A 15,870-nucleotide genomic window follows, 5' to 3' on the forward strand; every position below is an offset into this window, starting at 1 on the left:
AATCTACTATGTGGTTTCTGAGGAAAAACCCGACTCTAAAGAAGACTCTGAAGTTGAAGCCTCTTGGGCTAGAGATGATCACTTTTGCAGGAATTATCTCCTTAACATCCTGGCCGATCATCTAGCAGATGTTTACACCAACAAGCCCTCTGTAAAGAAAATATGGGATGCTCTGGAGGATCAGTACAAGGATGAGGAGAAGCTGTCCAAATCTCACCTCATTGACAAATTTCTGGACTTGAAGTTAGAAGATGATACTGAGGTTTTACCTCAAGTCAAAGAGCTTGAAAAGCTTGTTATGAAGCTGAATGATGAAAAGATTAGTCTTTGTCAAACCTTCATCTTTGGTGAAATTGTCAACAAGTTTCCTCCATCTTGGATGTCATTCTTCACTGATATTCGAAGAAGAAAAAGTCAGGTGACTCTGTCTGACTTGAAGAGGTTTATTCGGATCGAGGACGAGACTCGGACTCGCACGAAGACTGAGCTCATTGCTAAGCAGAAGGCGTCTGCTAGACTCGGACTCGCACGAAGACTGAGCTCATTGCTAAGCAGAAGGCGTCTGCTAACATGGTGGCTGCTAACTCTGAAAAGGGTAATAATTCATCTTTCAAGAAGAAGAAGTCTTTTAACAGAAAGAAGAACCAGAATCTGAAGAACCTGAACGTTCAGAAGAAGTAGTTCAAGAAGAGCGGCAAATGCTTCAACTGTGGGAAGCAAGGACATTTTGCCAAAGACTGCAGAGCACCAAAGAAGGAAACAACACACAATGTCAATCAAGTTGATGATTGTGTGGCCATGCTCTTTCAGGTAACAACTCCAAGCAACATCTCTAGTTGGTGGTTAGATACGGGTGCTACTTGTCATGTATGCTCCAATAAAGATATGTTCTATTCTTATGTTGCTACCAAAGAGAACGTATCAATGGCTGATCGTTCTGTGGTTCCGGTTCTTGGAACTGGGACTGTGGTGCTGACTCTTTCTTCAAGAAAGACTCTCACATTGAAGGATGTAAAACACGTTCCTCAATTGCCAAAAACTTAGTCTCTGAAAGCATGTTGTGTGATGCAAGCATGAGGCTGGATTTTCAAGGAGGAAAGGCTGTATTATCCTTCAAAAAAGTATATTTTGGCAATGCATATCGTACTGATGGCATGTATAAAATCAGTACGAGTGCACCCAATCCCATTGTAAATGAAGTATCCTCTTCTGGTTACTCCTCTGTGTTATGGCACAATAGACTGGGACATGTAAATTATAGAAAACTGTCCAGCATGGAAAAGTTAGGATTACTTCCAAAATGTGGGGGTAACAAACCTGAGAAATGTGAAGTTCGCGCGCAAGCAAAGCTGATGAGGAAGCAATTTTCAAGTGTCACGAGGAGCACCAACCTGTTGGATCTGATTCATTCAGATACTTGTGACTTCAAAAGCTTCATCAATCATGGCGGAAAGAAGTACTTCATCACCTTCATCGACGACCATTCTCGCTTCTGCCATGTTTACCTGCTAAATCTAAAGATGAAGCATTCAGCAAATTTGTTGAGTTTCGGACACGAGTGGAGAAGCAGCTTGGATTGCATGTGAAAAGACTCAGGAGCGACAGAGGAGGAGAATACCGATCTAAAGAATCGAAAGCATATTTCAAGGAGAATGGAATCATTGCAGAAACTACTACTCCGTATTCTCCACAATCTAATAGGATTATAGAAAGAAAGAATCGCACATTGACCGAAAATGGTGAATTCGATACTAATTACATTTGGTCTACCTACCTGCTATTGGGGAGAGACTTTGCTAATGGTGAACTGGATTTTGAACAGAGTACCCTATTCCAAAACTGGTAGTACTCCTCATCAGTTATGGTTGGGATATCCAGATTCTTTGGATAGTCTCAAAGTGTGGGGATGTCTTGCATATGTTCAAATTCCAGATATCAGAAGGCCTAAGCTTGGACCAAAGGCAAACAGATGTGTGTTTCTTGGCTTTGCTGGAGATAGCAATGCATGTAGGTTCCTAGACCTTGGAACCAACTCCATCATCGAAGCTCAGGATGCAGAATTCTTTGAGGATAAGTTTATCAAACATAAAAGCTTATTGCTCAAAGATGTAGCAGAGAATGCTAATACATCAAATGCACAAGAGGAGCCAGTCAATGATGAAGGAGTTATCGAACCACCTTCCAAGCGCGTCAAAAGACAGAAAGATTTTGGAGATGACTTCATCACCTATAATATGGAAGGAGATCCACAGACTTTTCAAGAAGCAATGCAGTCAACAAACGTTCTTCTGTGGAAAGAAGCTATAGATGATGAGATGGATTCATTGATCCAAAATCATACTTGGGAGCTGGTGGATGTGCCTGAAGGTGCAAGGCCTATCAATTGTAAGTGGATCTTTAAGAAGAAGCTTCGTCCTGATGGTACTATTAAAAAGTACAAAACAAGACTAGTGGCGAAAGGATTCTCTCAGAAAGAAGGTATAGATTTTTTTTGATATCTATGCACCAGTTTGCAGGATCACTACCATCAGAGTGCTTATCGCATGGGCGGCGATTAAAAAGTTCATAATGCATCAGATAGATGTGAAGACTATCTTTCTCAATGGAGATCTCACAGAAGAAATCTACATGGAAAAACTATAAGGACTTGATGCTCCACCTGGTAAGGTTTGTAAACTTGTTAAGTCATTATTGGACTTAAGCAGGCACCAAAACTCTGGCATGAGAAGTTCGATGGCGTTGTTCGCAACAATGGGTATCAAGTCAGTAAATCTGATAATTAAGTGTCTATATATCAAGGTCATTGAAAGAAATGTGGTGATCATCTGCCTCTATGTGGATGATATGCTCATCATAGGGAGTGATTTGGATATTATAATATCTACCAAGAAATTTCTTTCAGCACAGTTCAGCATGAAGGACTTTGGAATTGCGGACGTGATTCTCGGAATCAAAATCATATACTTTGAAGAGGGTATTGGATTGTCCCAATCTTATTATGTCGAGAGCATGCTAAGGAAGTATGGCTACTACGACCTGCCAGAACTATCAGTGCCATATGATTACAACAAGAAGCTTCAACCGAACACTGGAAGGCTAGTAGAGCAGCTGAGGTACTCAAAGATCATTGGGAGTCTTATGTACGCGATGAGCTGCACAAGGCCAGCTATAGCATTCGCTGTAGGAATGCTTAGTAGGTTCACAAGTAATCCTGGAAATCTTCATTAGGATGCTGTCAAAAAATTGATAATATACTTGAAAGGAACCACAGGTCTGAGCCTATTCTACACTGGATATCCGGGTGTAATCGAAGGCTATTCAGATGCGAGCTGGTGCTCAGAACCAGATAAGTGCAGATCTACTGGAGGATTTGTCTTCACCATGGGTGGAGCTGCCGTCTCGTGGAAGTCTAAAAAGCAGACCATTATTGCACAGTCATCGATGGAATCTGAATTCTTCGCACTCTGTGTTATAGGTGATGAAGCTGAGTGGCTCAGTTGTATTCTCCAAGACCTTCCATTGATGGAATTGCAAGGTGCAATTACTATCTATTGTGATAATCAGGCGACGAGTACTGTGGCAGCAAACTCGATGTTCAATGGAAAGAAGCGGACCATTTGTCTAAAGCATGGTTATTTGAGAGAGCTCATTTGTCAAGGAGTCATCTTTGTGATTAACGTCCGATCTTCAGAGAATGTGGCTGATCCTTTGACTAAGGGTCTGAAAAAGGGCATAGTCGAAAGGATGTCTGCTGGAATAGGTCTTAAATTTTTGTAAGTCTTACAAATACTTACCATGTTTATTAAATTATTAGTTCAAAGCTTATGCTACTAATAATAAGATAATTGGTTCAACAGTCAAGTAAGATTTGCAAAAGTTGGTAGTCTTACAAATACTTACCATTTACATCAAGTTATTAGTTCAAAGCTTATGCTACTAATGACAAGATAAATGGTTCAAAAGTTAAGTAAGATTTACAAGTAAAAGGGTTTAAGTTTTCTTGGATTAGTCGGTGTCTAAGGTAAGGTTTAGGGGTTACGTAACACGCTCCGTAAGAAACGAGGTACTTAATTGATCTTTGATCAACCTCTAATACTATCCTTACCTGGCTGAACTATCCAAGTAAAACTTTGATATTTTCACCTAGAATCCTATCATGAGAGAGGATGGCTCTTAAGCCTTAATGAGTTTAAAGTATTTCGGATGCGGGATGTTTGATAGGAAACATGTCTAAAGAACTCACCTATGCATGGGTGGAGATTTGGCTGTCTCCTATGGTGTCTTGTGGAAAGATACCTAGAGCCCTAGCAGAAACCCGGACATGCACAAGGCCATAAACGTGCAAAGACAAAGGCAAGGCAAAGGCAAAGGCAAGTGTGGTTCAAAGTGAAAACTACCACAGATAAGTTTGATCTTGTGTGATCGATGGATTTTTAGACATGTGCTGGTTCAAGTCTCTGCGACACCATGCCCCTATCTTTTATTCAGTTGGTCTAAAGGGGATTCAAGTCATTGCAACATCTACCTTATGCACAACGATTGAAACGACGGCACCGTTACATGACACTAGTTTTTTTTAAAAAAAATTGTAGGGGATTGTTGAATAATTTTTTCAAAAGAAAACATGGGCTGCTGCAGCAGCCCATGTGATGATTATATTTTCAAAAGTGGTGGGTCCCACTGAAGAAATTTTTGTACGTGAGGCCACACGCATATTAAAATATATTATTTTATTAGTGCATAGTATTTTCCCAAATGCTATAAAAAGACCCTAAATCCTTAAGGAAAATTCATTCCAAAAACAACAATCAATATATACAGATATAGATTGTAAAATAGCTGGTGCTTATAGGAATTTTGCCTGATAGATCGAGGAGATGTTTTGCCTAATAGATCGAGGAGATATTTTGCCTGATAGATCGAGGAGATCTTTTGCCTAATAGATCGCGGAGATCTTTTGCCTGATAGATTGATGAGATCTTTGCCTGATAGATCGAGGAGATCTTTGCCTTATAGATCAAAGAGATCTTGACAGTACTGGGTCGGTGCACACTAGAGTACTGGACTGCTGTTTCTGGAAGCAATTTGGCCTTGGGATCCTTACACCGGAGTAGGCCAAATAATGCTTTAAGCATAGCATTTTATAAACGCACAACAGCTGAGTTGAAAATTCTAAATTACTGTACTTTAGTTTTCTGTTCAGCTTTTGCTATTATATATCTGTATTATTCCAGATTTAACCACAGGCGCCAACACAATTTGCACAGCTAACAATTGCACATTCTAAATTAAATTTGATCTATATTTTTCTTAAACTTGTTTCTAACAGTACAATACATGTTTGTTTATGTTCAAGAGAGAGAGTCCAATTGTTTGAAATTTTTGAGTAAATTAACGACAGGAACGATAAGTATTAATTTGTTCGCAAGCAGCCATAATAAACTGGAATATAGGATCTAAAATTCGTACATTCTAAGATTCGATATTTTCCTGTGATCTCTATTTGCCGCAGATATGTCTCCTCCGAAGATCAAATAAACACTAAATCTTCATATGTTTTCATATCCCCTTGAATCAAAAGAAAGCTCCCAGTCATAGTTCGGATCTTTTAAGGGATACATGGGCGAGGAAGGAGCACGATTAGCTGTTTGCTTGGAAGGAGCACGATTAGCTGTTTGCTTGGAGGCGTTGAGGACTAGAGAGCTTGGTCACTGTTAACATGTCTTCCGTAAACTTTGCGTTGATGAGTGGAATGATCTCAGTCAAGATGGAAATTGGAACTTGTTAGCTTAAACATTGCCTAAAATATCAATTTAGCCTTAAAAGTTACACTCCACCAATTTAGCCTAAAAAATTGACTCTAGAAACACTTCAGCCTAAAAATTGACAAATAGGATGACGATGATGAGTAGGTATGTCCGGTGTTGGGAATAATTTTTAAATGAAATATTAAGTAATATTACATAGACCTTTTCAATCTCCCATTTATTTTAGATTAACCCCTCCCCCCCAACCAACCCCCAACCCCCAACTACCAAATAAAATAATAAATTAACCTCTCCCTTTCCACCATCTCCTTTCTCCTCCTCGATCCCCATCATCTCTTCTATTCTCTTCTCCAATCCCTTTTCCTCCTCTCTCTCACTCCTACTCCATCCTTTTCCATACTTATTCTTTCTCCTTCTCATCATCTCCTTCATTTTTTTCTTCTCACAATCCCGAACCTCCTCTCCTCTCTCTCTCTCTCTCTCTCTCTCTCTCTCTCCCCCCCCCTTGCCCTGCCCAAATATTGACTTTATCATCAGAGGAACAACTGGAGAACCAAACTCTATCCTCCTACGAGTTCCTTCATGTGCAGGGAAGAACAGCAAGCCCCCGAACCATTCATCAGGAGGAGTTAGAACACCCTAATCACTCCACAATCTCTCAGATAACCCTCTGTTTGATAATTGACATCAATAATTCCTCTTGCAATTCTCCCTGATACATAGTGGATTTCTCGTATTGTTTTCCGGCCCGTAGATGTAGGGCGAAGTTGGTCGACCGAACCATGTAAATCTCGGTGTTACTTTTTCTTGATTGTGATTGTTTTCTATTTTATTAATTATGGGTTGGCTTTCAAGTTATCAAGATCATAGTAAGTGGGGAGACTAAAATTTCTTAACAATGACTCCAAAAATAACCTTTATACTGGTATATATGTATGTTCAGTTACGAGGAAGAGTCTCATGAACCTAGATACTTATACAGGTAAAAGTCTCAAAAGTTGTCAATTGTATCAGACTAAGTCCTAATCTGAATTGTGATCGTAAGCCTTCCTTCCAAAGTTTGTCAATTTATTCTAGAGAGTCTTACGTCAATTTTGTGAAGACGTGTGGGACCTACCCACGTGAAGCAAAGTTTGAGAACGTGGTTTTGATTCTTTCCGCGTGAGAATTTGTTTTGAACCCGAAAGCCAAGCCGGCCAACCCGAAAATAAACAAGGACTATATATACCATTCGGTGCCTAGGGCATTAATTGTGCAGGGGGTTTTGTTTTTCTCTTTGTGGCTGCGGAACAGAGGCGCAGAAAAGGTGTTTTTGGTTGTGTGGCTGCGAAAAAATTCGCAGCAGGAGAAAAATTGGTTTTGGGTGCAAAAGAAAAAGCAGCAGCTTTTGTTAGGGTTTGTGCATCCTTTTGTAGAGAGATATTGTGAGGGATTTGAGAGTTGTTTGAGGGTTTAGATTAAGAGTGATTGTAAACCCTAGTTGTATTCTCTCCCTCTATTAGTAGATTTCCCCCCTCCTTGCCCCGTGGACGTAGGCAATTTGCCGAACCACGTAAAAATTAGCTGTACTGCTTTTGTGTGATTTGTAATAGCTTTTAGGTTCCCTCGACGCGCAGTCCTAGAGTTGACGAGAGGAAGAGCTAATATCTCACTTTGATGAGATATTAGGCTTCAGATTCTTGTTCCCTTTGAGAAACAAGAATTCTTATTGCGACCTGACTCTCTTGTTGTGCTGTCGAAGTGCTGCCGAAATTTCCGCTGCGCGCAACAAGTGGTATCAGAGCCCAGATTTCAGATCTAGGGTTTTTTGGTGGAGGAAGATTCTTGTGTGAAGCTTAGTTCTTGGAGTTCTCGGCTTCGGTGGAGATAGCATTAGGAGTTGCCGTTTGAGATTTCGCTTTCCTCGTGTGGTTAGGAAATCTATTTGGAATCCAATCTAGGGTTCAGTTGGGTAATTTCTTATTCCTTTCAAAGTTTGAATCTTTCTTTGCAATTTGGAGTTAGTTTGCAATGAGAGAAGTAGGTGAAAGCAGCAAATCGATGGCGAGTACAATACAAGTTGGTTTTCAGAACACTAAGATTAGTGTAGTGAAGTATGACGGTAAAATCAACTTTGGTTTGTGGATGAGCGACGTACAGGATGCGCTCAATGCTCAGAATTTAGAAGAGACCATCATGGTCCACGAGAGGCCACCTAAATATGAAGAGACGGTATGGGATAAGATGAATAGGAACGCGTGTGGGGTGATCAGGTCTTGTTTGGAACAGGAACTAAAATATGATGTGATTGGGGTAACGTCTGCAATGAAGATGTGGGAAATTCTCAACAACAAGTATCTCACAAAGAGTGTTGAGAACAGGTTGCACTTGCTGCGAAGACTCTTCAGATTTCAGATGTCCAGAATAGAGGAAGGTCAAAGTCTAGAGGCCGCCACCAATTAACAAAGAACCAATGTGCATTCTGCAAGGAGCAGGGACATTGGAAGAGAGACTGCCCGAAGCTCAAGGAGAAAGAGAATGGCAAGAAAAAGGGCCCGAAGGCCAATGAGGTGAACATTGCGAAAGGCGATGATTCCGATGATTCGTGCTTTTCTCTACTGATTACTCCGGAGGTGAACCATGTGGATGCATCAGATTGGATGCTTGATTCCGGCGCTACCTTTCATGTGACCCCTAGGCGAGACTGGTTTGCATCTTTTGAGAAAGTCGACGGGGGCGTTGTTGTCATGGGAAATGATCAATCCTGTGGCGTTTGTGGGATAGGTACCGTGCGGATTAGGATGCACGATGGAGTAGTCCGTGAGTTGAAGGAGGTGAGATTTGTTCCTCAACTGAAGAAAAATCTTATCTCAGTTGGAGCTTTGGAGGCGAAGGGATTCAAGGTGACTTTCGAAAACGCTGTAGCGAAGGTTATTAAGGGATCATTAGTGGTGATGATGGGAGTCCGCAATCAAAATTTGTATTATCTGAAGGGAAGCACCGAGATTGGCCAGGTTGCTTCGGCTATTTCAGAAACGGACATGAGCAGACTTTGGCACTATAGATTGGGGCACACAGGTGAAAAGTCACTGCAGGCATTGTGCAAGCAGGGGCTATTGAAGGGAGCCAAGAGTGGGAAGATTGAGTTCTGTGAGCACTGTGTTCTTGGCAAGAAGACAAAGGTGAAGTTCGGGACTGCCATTCATTAGACGAGGGGTATCCTGGACTATGTGCACACAGACGTTTGGGGTCCCACCAAGACTGTATCACTTGATGGTAGACATTGGTTCGTCACTTTTGTAGATGACTATTCTAGACGATGTTGGGTGTACACCATGACGAAGAAGAGTGAAGTCCTAGATTTGTTTGTGGAGTGAAAAAAGAGATTAGAACTGCAGACTGGGAGAAAGATCAAGACGTTGCGATCCGACAACGGTGGTGAGTATACTTCAGACCCCTTTCAGCAGCTATGTCGAGACGAGGGCATAGAGAGACACTTCACAGTTAGTCATACACCGCAGCAAAATGGGGTGGCAGAGAGATTAAATCGGTCTTTACTGGAGAAGATCTGATGCTTATTGTCGCAGAGTGGTTTGGAGAAGATCTTTTAGGCTGAGGCACTTACATATGCGAGCCACATCATTAATAGGCTACCTTCATCTACGATTGAGGGGAAAACCCCTATGGAGATGTGGTCGGGAAAGCCAGCACATGACTATGACCAGCTCAAGGTATTTGGGTGCCCTGCATATTATCATGTTAGAACTGATAAATTGGAACCTCGAGCTAGGAAGGCCATATTTGTAGGATTCAAGCGTGGTGTCAAGGGATACAAGCTTTGGGATCCAGTGGATAAGAAGATTGTGCTGAGTAGGGATGTCACATTCGATGAGGCTTCTATCTTGAAGCTTCCCAGCTCTCATCAGGTGGAGAGCGACCCGACGGAGGAGATATCGCAGGTGGTGGAGATCGATGCAGCTCCACATTGTCCAGATGGTACAGTATCCATACAGGTGCCGACTGAGGTGACGCCAGGCGAGCACGACGGTGACACGGAGGATACGAGTACAAATGTACAGGATCAGGAACCGACGGCTTAGGTTCAGGATTCTATTGCGGTTCGGAGACAGAGGAGAAACATACAGATGCCAGCACGGTATGCCGACACAGTTGCGTATGCACTTCCGGTGGAGAGTATCGATGAGTTAGTGCCTACTACATTCAGAGAGGCCGAGCAGAGTTCGGAGGCTGATTCGTGGTAGGTGGCTATGCAGGAGGAGATGGAATCTCTTCATAAGAACGATACATGGGAGCTTGTTGAGCTTCCAAAGGGGCGGAAGGCAATTGGTTGCAAGTGGGTATACACGAAGAAGGAGGGCATTGAAGGCACTCCGTTGAGATTCAAGGCTAGGTTGGTTGCGAAGGGCTATGCACAGGAGGAAGGTATTGACTATAATGAGGTTTTCTCTCCGGTGGTGAAGCATTCTTCGATTCGGATTTTGCTAGCTTTGGTGGCACAGTATGGTTTAGAGTTAGATCAGTTGGATGTGAAGACGGCATTTCTTCATGGTGATCTTGATGAAGAAATATATATGACTCAGCCATTGGGATTCCGAGCTGCAGGGAAAGATAAGTTGGTTTGCAAACTGAAGAAATCGCTATACGGTTTGAAGCAGTCTCCTCGACAGTGGTATAGGCGATTTGATGGTTTTATGATTGGTCATTCGTACACTCGGAGCCAGTTTGATCCTTGCGTATATTTTCGCAAGTTGAAAGGATGTGCGTACATTTATTTATTGCTCTATGTCGATGACATGTTGGTTGCCTCTATTTCCAGGTCGGCTATAGATGAGTTGAAAGTTCAGCTTTCAAATGAGTTTGAGATGAAGGAATTGGGCGAGGCGAAGCGCATTTTAGGGATGGAGATCGACAGAGACAAGAATAAGGGCAGAATTTGTTTGACACATGTGGCTTATTTGAAGAAGGTTCTACAGTGATTCCATGTTAGCATGGATACGAAGCCAGTTAGTGTACCTTTGGGAGCCCATTTGAAGCTTTCAGCTGGTCTTTCACCGAAGTCAGTTGAAGATCGTGAGTTGATGTCGAAGACTCCATATGCGAGCGCGGTTGGGAGCTTGATGTACGCAATTGATGTACGCGATGGTATGTACGAGGCCGGATTTGTCACAGGCGGTAAGCATGGTTTCGAGATACATGCATGATCCAGGAGTGGGTCATTGGACGTCGTGAAATGGATTTTGAGGTACATTCGAGGTACGCTCAATGTTGATTTAGTTTATGAGCGGGACACTACAGGTGGGTAGCTATGCATTGGCTATGTTGATTCGGATTATGCCGGGGATTTGGATAAGCGTCGGTCTATGACGGGGTATGTGTTCACTTTGACCCGTGCACCGGTGTGTTGCAGATGCACCTTACAGTCGACGGTGGCTTTGTCTACGACGGAGGCAGAGTATATGGCAGTTACGGAGGCTGTGAAGGAGGCTATTTGGCTTCGAGGACTTTTGGAGGAACTTGGTATATCGCAGAGGTCTGTCACTATTCATTGTGATAGCATGAATGCTATCTATTTAGCGAAGAATCAGGTTTTTCATGCGCGGACGAAGCACATTGATGTTCGTTATCACTTCGTTCGAGATGTTCTTGAAGATGGTGATGTGGAAATTGTGAAAGTCCACACGAAGGATAATCCGGCAGATATGCTCACTAAGGTGGTTCCGAGCAACAAGTTTGATCATTGTCGAAACTTATTGCACATTCGTGATTGTTGAGGCCGTTGGCGGCCATTTGGATGAACTACGTTCGGCTTGATTCCTTGGGCAAGAGAATACGTAGGCAGTCTTTCAGATGCAGCCGGTTTGGATTAGTTGATTTTGATGGGGGTGAGATTGTTTGGACTCTCGTTCGGGTTCTCGACTTGTTGTGGATTGAGTCCGTTGTCGTGAATTGTTTCACGGCATACTGGATACAACAAGTGGGACATTTGATTTCTTTGGTGTCGGCTCAGTTTTGGAAGAAACTTCACCGAGGTGGAGAATTGTGAAGACGTGTGGGACCTACCCACGTGAAGCAAAGTTTGAGAACGTGGTTTTGATTCTTTCCGCGTGAGAATTTGTTTTGAACCCGAAAGCCAAGCCGGCCCACCCGAAAATAAACAAGGACTATATATACCATTCGGTGCCTAGGGCATTAATTGTGCAGGGGGTTTTGTTTTTCTCTTTGTGGCTGCGGAACAGAGGCGCAGAAAAGGTGTTTTTGGTTGTGTGGCTGCGGAAAAATTCGCAGCAGGAGAAAAATTGGTTTTGGGTGCAAAAGAAAAAGCAGCAGCTTTTGTTAGGGTTTGTGCATCCTTTTGTAGAGAGATATTGTGAGGGATTTGAGAGTTGTTTGAGGGTTTAGATTAAGAGTGATTGTAAACCCTAGTTGTATTCTCTCCCTCTATTAGTAGATCTCCCCCCCTCCTTGCCCCGTGGACGTAGGCAATTTGCCGAACCACGTAAAAATTGGCTGTACTGCTTTTGTGTGATTTGTAATAGCTTTTAGGTTCCCTCGACGCGCAGTCCTAGAGCTGACGAGAGGAAGAGCTAATATCTCACTTTGATGAGATATTAGGCTTCAGATTCTTGTTCCTTTTGAGAAACAAGAATTCTTATTGCGACCTGACTCTCTTGTTGTGCTGCCGAAGTGCTGCCGAAATTTCCGCTGCGCGCAACAAATTTCTCTGTATTTAAATCATCGTCTCAATCCTCCTCATTATCTTTCTGATTAATTGATAGATAAATAAAGCTATCCGAATCGACCTTTCCCGAACTGATATATTTGTCACGTTGCTTACAAAATTATATATAATATATATTAAGAAAACTACGCAGTTACACGAAAACATAGTTAAAAGATAATATTTTGTCCTACTTTTAAAGTATAATAGCTGATGCGACTCAAGTGATATAAATGCATATAACAACTTAATGTTAGGATAATGTCCATGGAATCGACTTTGTTTGATGAATAATAAATGTTCATATTGGTCTAGTATGTGTTTGAGATATCATACTTCTTTTAAAACCATAACGTAGTATCCTCCGCATCTCTCATGTCCGCTCCGAAGATCAACTCGCCGATATGCTTACAAAGCCTCTTCCATCCATGCAATTTATAAACCTATGCATCAAGATTGGACTATCTTCCAGACACTCCATCTTGTGGAGACATGACAGAATATAATACTCCTATATATCATTATTGTTTATTTTATTACCGTGTATAGTTGTTACCTTGTATAGCGGTAACATACTTACCATACTTGTAATTACAGGGACTCTATAATATTATTATCATACGCGCGCTTATGCACAAGTTTTTTAATTTTTATAATGTTATTACGTGCTAAAATTGGATTGATATGGACTGAAGCAAAGAAGAAAAGGGAGTGGGGGTGTCTTGCAACTCATGAAAGAGGAAAGTTTTTTTTTTGTCTTTGCTTCTGTAGCATTTGTTATCAACATCTTCTCTTTTTATCTTTTTTTTTTCTTTTTTTTTTCTTTTTTTTTAAACTTCATGATGGCCGAGCTTCTTTTTCTGGTGATGGAGGATAAAGGCTTTGGCTTTTTTTTTATTGCTTGCTTAGTGAGAGGGGGATGGAAAATCAGCGTGATAATCACCTTCACTTTCTTTTCTTTGTTGCTTGTAGAATGAAGTGTGCTGCCTGTCCCTTTTTTTCTTCAATTGGTCTGCTGCCTTTTTTCTTTTTTTCTTTTTTTTATTTGCTTGGGAATTTCGGTCTGATGGGGGAGTTGGACAATTTTGGCTGGTGGGGGATTGGGGAATTTCGGCCTGGTGGGATCTTTTAGTTGCTAGGGTCTTCTCCTCTTTTAAAGAGGATATGAGGAGGTCCCAATTTATCAGGTAATTTGTGATTTTTATGTGGTAGCTTCTTTAATCAGATTTCCTCTTTGCTCTATTTCTTATTCTCTTAGATTTTTTTTCCTTTCTATGTATTTAGAGGATTAAGGATACTCTAATCCCCCTTAATATATTGAGTTGCCAATTATTTCAATTTTTCTTGTCTATTTCCATCTCTTTTCTCTTGATTATATTGAACAGTAAATAAGAGAGACTGGCGGAAAATAGTGGAAGATTTTGATCCTAATTTTCCTTTTATTATATAAAATATGCAATTCTCACGTTTGACTCATGAGCCAAGACTTGTGGAATTCAAACTCAGAAAGGCCCTTGTGGTTTGCGCTCTAAATCTATTAAGCCCTCAGACTATTATTTGGATCTATTAAGCCCCTATGCTTTTTATTTTGAATCTATTTAGCCCCTATGGTGTTTCTCCATAACTAAAAAGGGTATTTTTGTCTTATTGAATCTACTTTTTAGTTATGGAGAAACACCATAGGGGCTAAATAGATTCAAAATAAAAAGCATAGGGGCTTAATAGATCCAAATAATAGTCTGGGGGCTTAATAGATTTATGGCGCAAACCATAGGGGCCTTTCTGAGTTTGAACTCAGACTTGTGGGTTGTATGAACGGGGGAGTTCTTGTTTCTTGTTATTTGGTCTTTAACACTCCCGACATTAAGTGACCATAACTTTTTATTGTAATCGTATTGATGTCATGACTCACCCCTAGCGAGTAGATTCGAGCTTGTGAGTCATAAGCCGAAAGTATATATCCCCGTTTGAATTCTGATAACCACCTTCAACAGGGGGGTGTTCAAAGTATATGTAAATACTAGTGCTTATTAAATTCTAGTTTAGTCCCACATCGATTATGTGCAGAGAAGTAGTCCTTTGTACATCTATATATTTGACTTGGAATTCTGAGTTTAAAAAATGGCATTTGTTATCATGATAAGCTTTGAGGCGTTAAAGAAAATGATTGTCATATGAGTAAATATTATTTTCTATTGATTTGCTGCTTACATTGCTTATGATAAAAGAAACAAAGAAAATGAAATCCGGATGTACATAAATGTAAGTATTATGAAAGTTTCCACACATGTTTACATCACCAAATAGAAGTTAGTGAAACAGTTTCGCAACCAAGCTATAGTAAAGAAATAAAAAAAGAAATAATCAAGATATGTAACCATGTGCAATGCACATGCTGTTGAAATAAATGAATCTTAGAGGGGTTTTATGGAAATATATCATTTAATGATTGGATTCCATAGATGAAAATTAAAATATGTTTAATTAGTAGTATGTGAGTTTTAGTCCCACATTGGCTAATTAAATGCATTTTAGTTGGTTTAAATTAACACACGTGTTATTTATGGCATAACAAAGGTGTTAGCATTATACACTTGTGTTGGTATATAAGCGAGCATGCGAGCGGGCTCGAGTGTGCGGTCCGGGTGCATGTGCGGGCGCGTGCTTTTTTTGCATGTGCAGTGCTTTAAAACAGCTTAAATGTTTTGCATGTGCTCACTTAAAACCAGCTGAATGTTTCATACGTTACAAACATTACAAGGATTGAATAGGTTTTATTGCAGATGTTACAAATGTTGCAATAACTGGAATTCAAACATTTATCTCCCGTGAACCGTATAAAAGGGCCTCTTTCGATCATTTGAAAGACACATAATAGAAAACGAAATCTCCTATCTTCTTCTTCTTCTTCTTTCAATTCGATAAGCTGTTTTGTATTTGAGATTTTAGCGATTTGAAGAAGCAGTCGAGGTGTTCACAAGAAGAGAGCGCTTCTTTGGACTGCAATCGTGTCATCCTCGGAAGTACTGTGCAGGCCCAACGCTACCGTAGGTGGAGCATAGTTTCTTCAAGACTAGTTCTCCATTAAGAGGGCGATTCGGCACATCCGTAAAGTATTTCGATCTTGAAGTATTTTTAATAAGATGTTTCTAATTTTCTGCTCTTTTCTTTCATTCCTGTATGGTTTGTTCTATACTGCTTTGGATCTGTTTTTATGCTTATTTTCTCAACAATCTTGAAGAAACTAATATTAATTGAAGTTATGTCGTCTGTTTCTAGAGTTGATTCATATGCCTCAAAGATGGACATGTCTAGAATGCCTGAAAAGTTCGCTGGACAATTCTTCAAACATTAGCAACAACGTATGAAGATCTGGCTGACGAC

The sequence above is a fragment of the Asparagus officinalis genome, chromosome 9 (assembly GCF_001876935.1).
Source record: "Asparagus officinalis chromosome 9, Aspof.V1, whole genome shotgun sequence".
Classification (NCBI taxonomy): Eukaryota; Viridiplantae; Streptophyta; class Magnoliopsida; order Asparagales; family Asparagaceae; genus Asparagus; species Asparagus officinalis.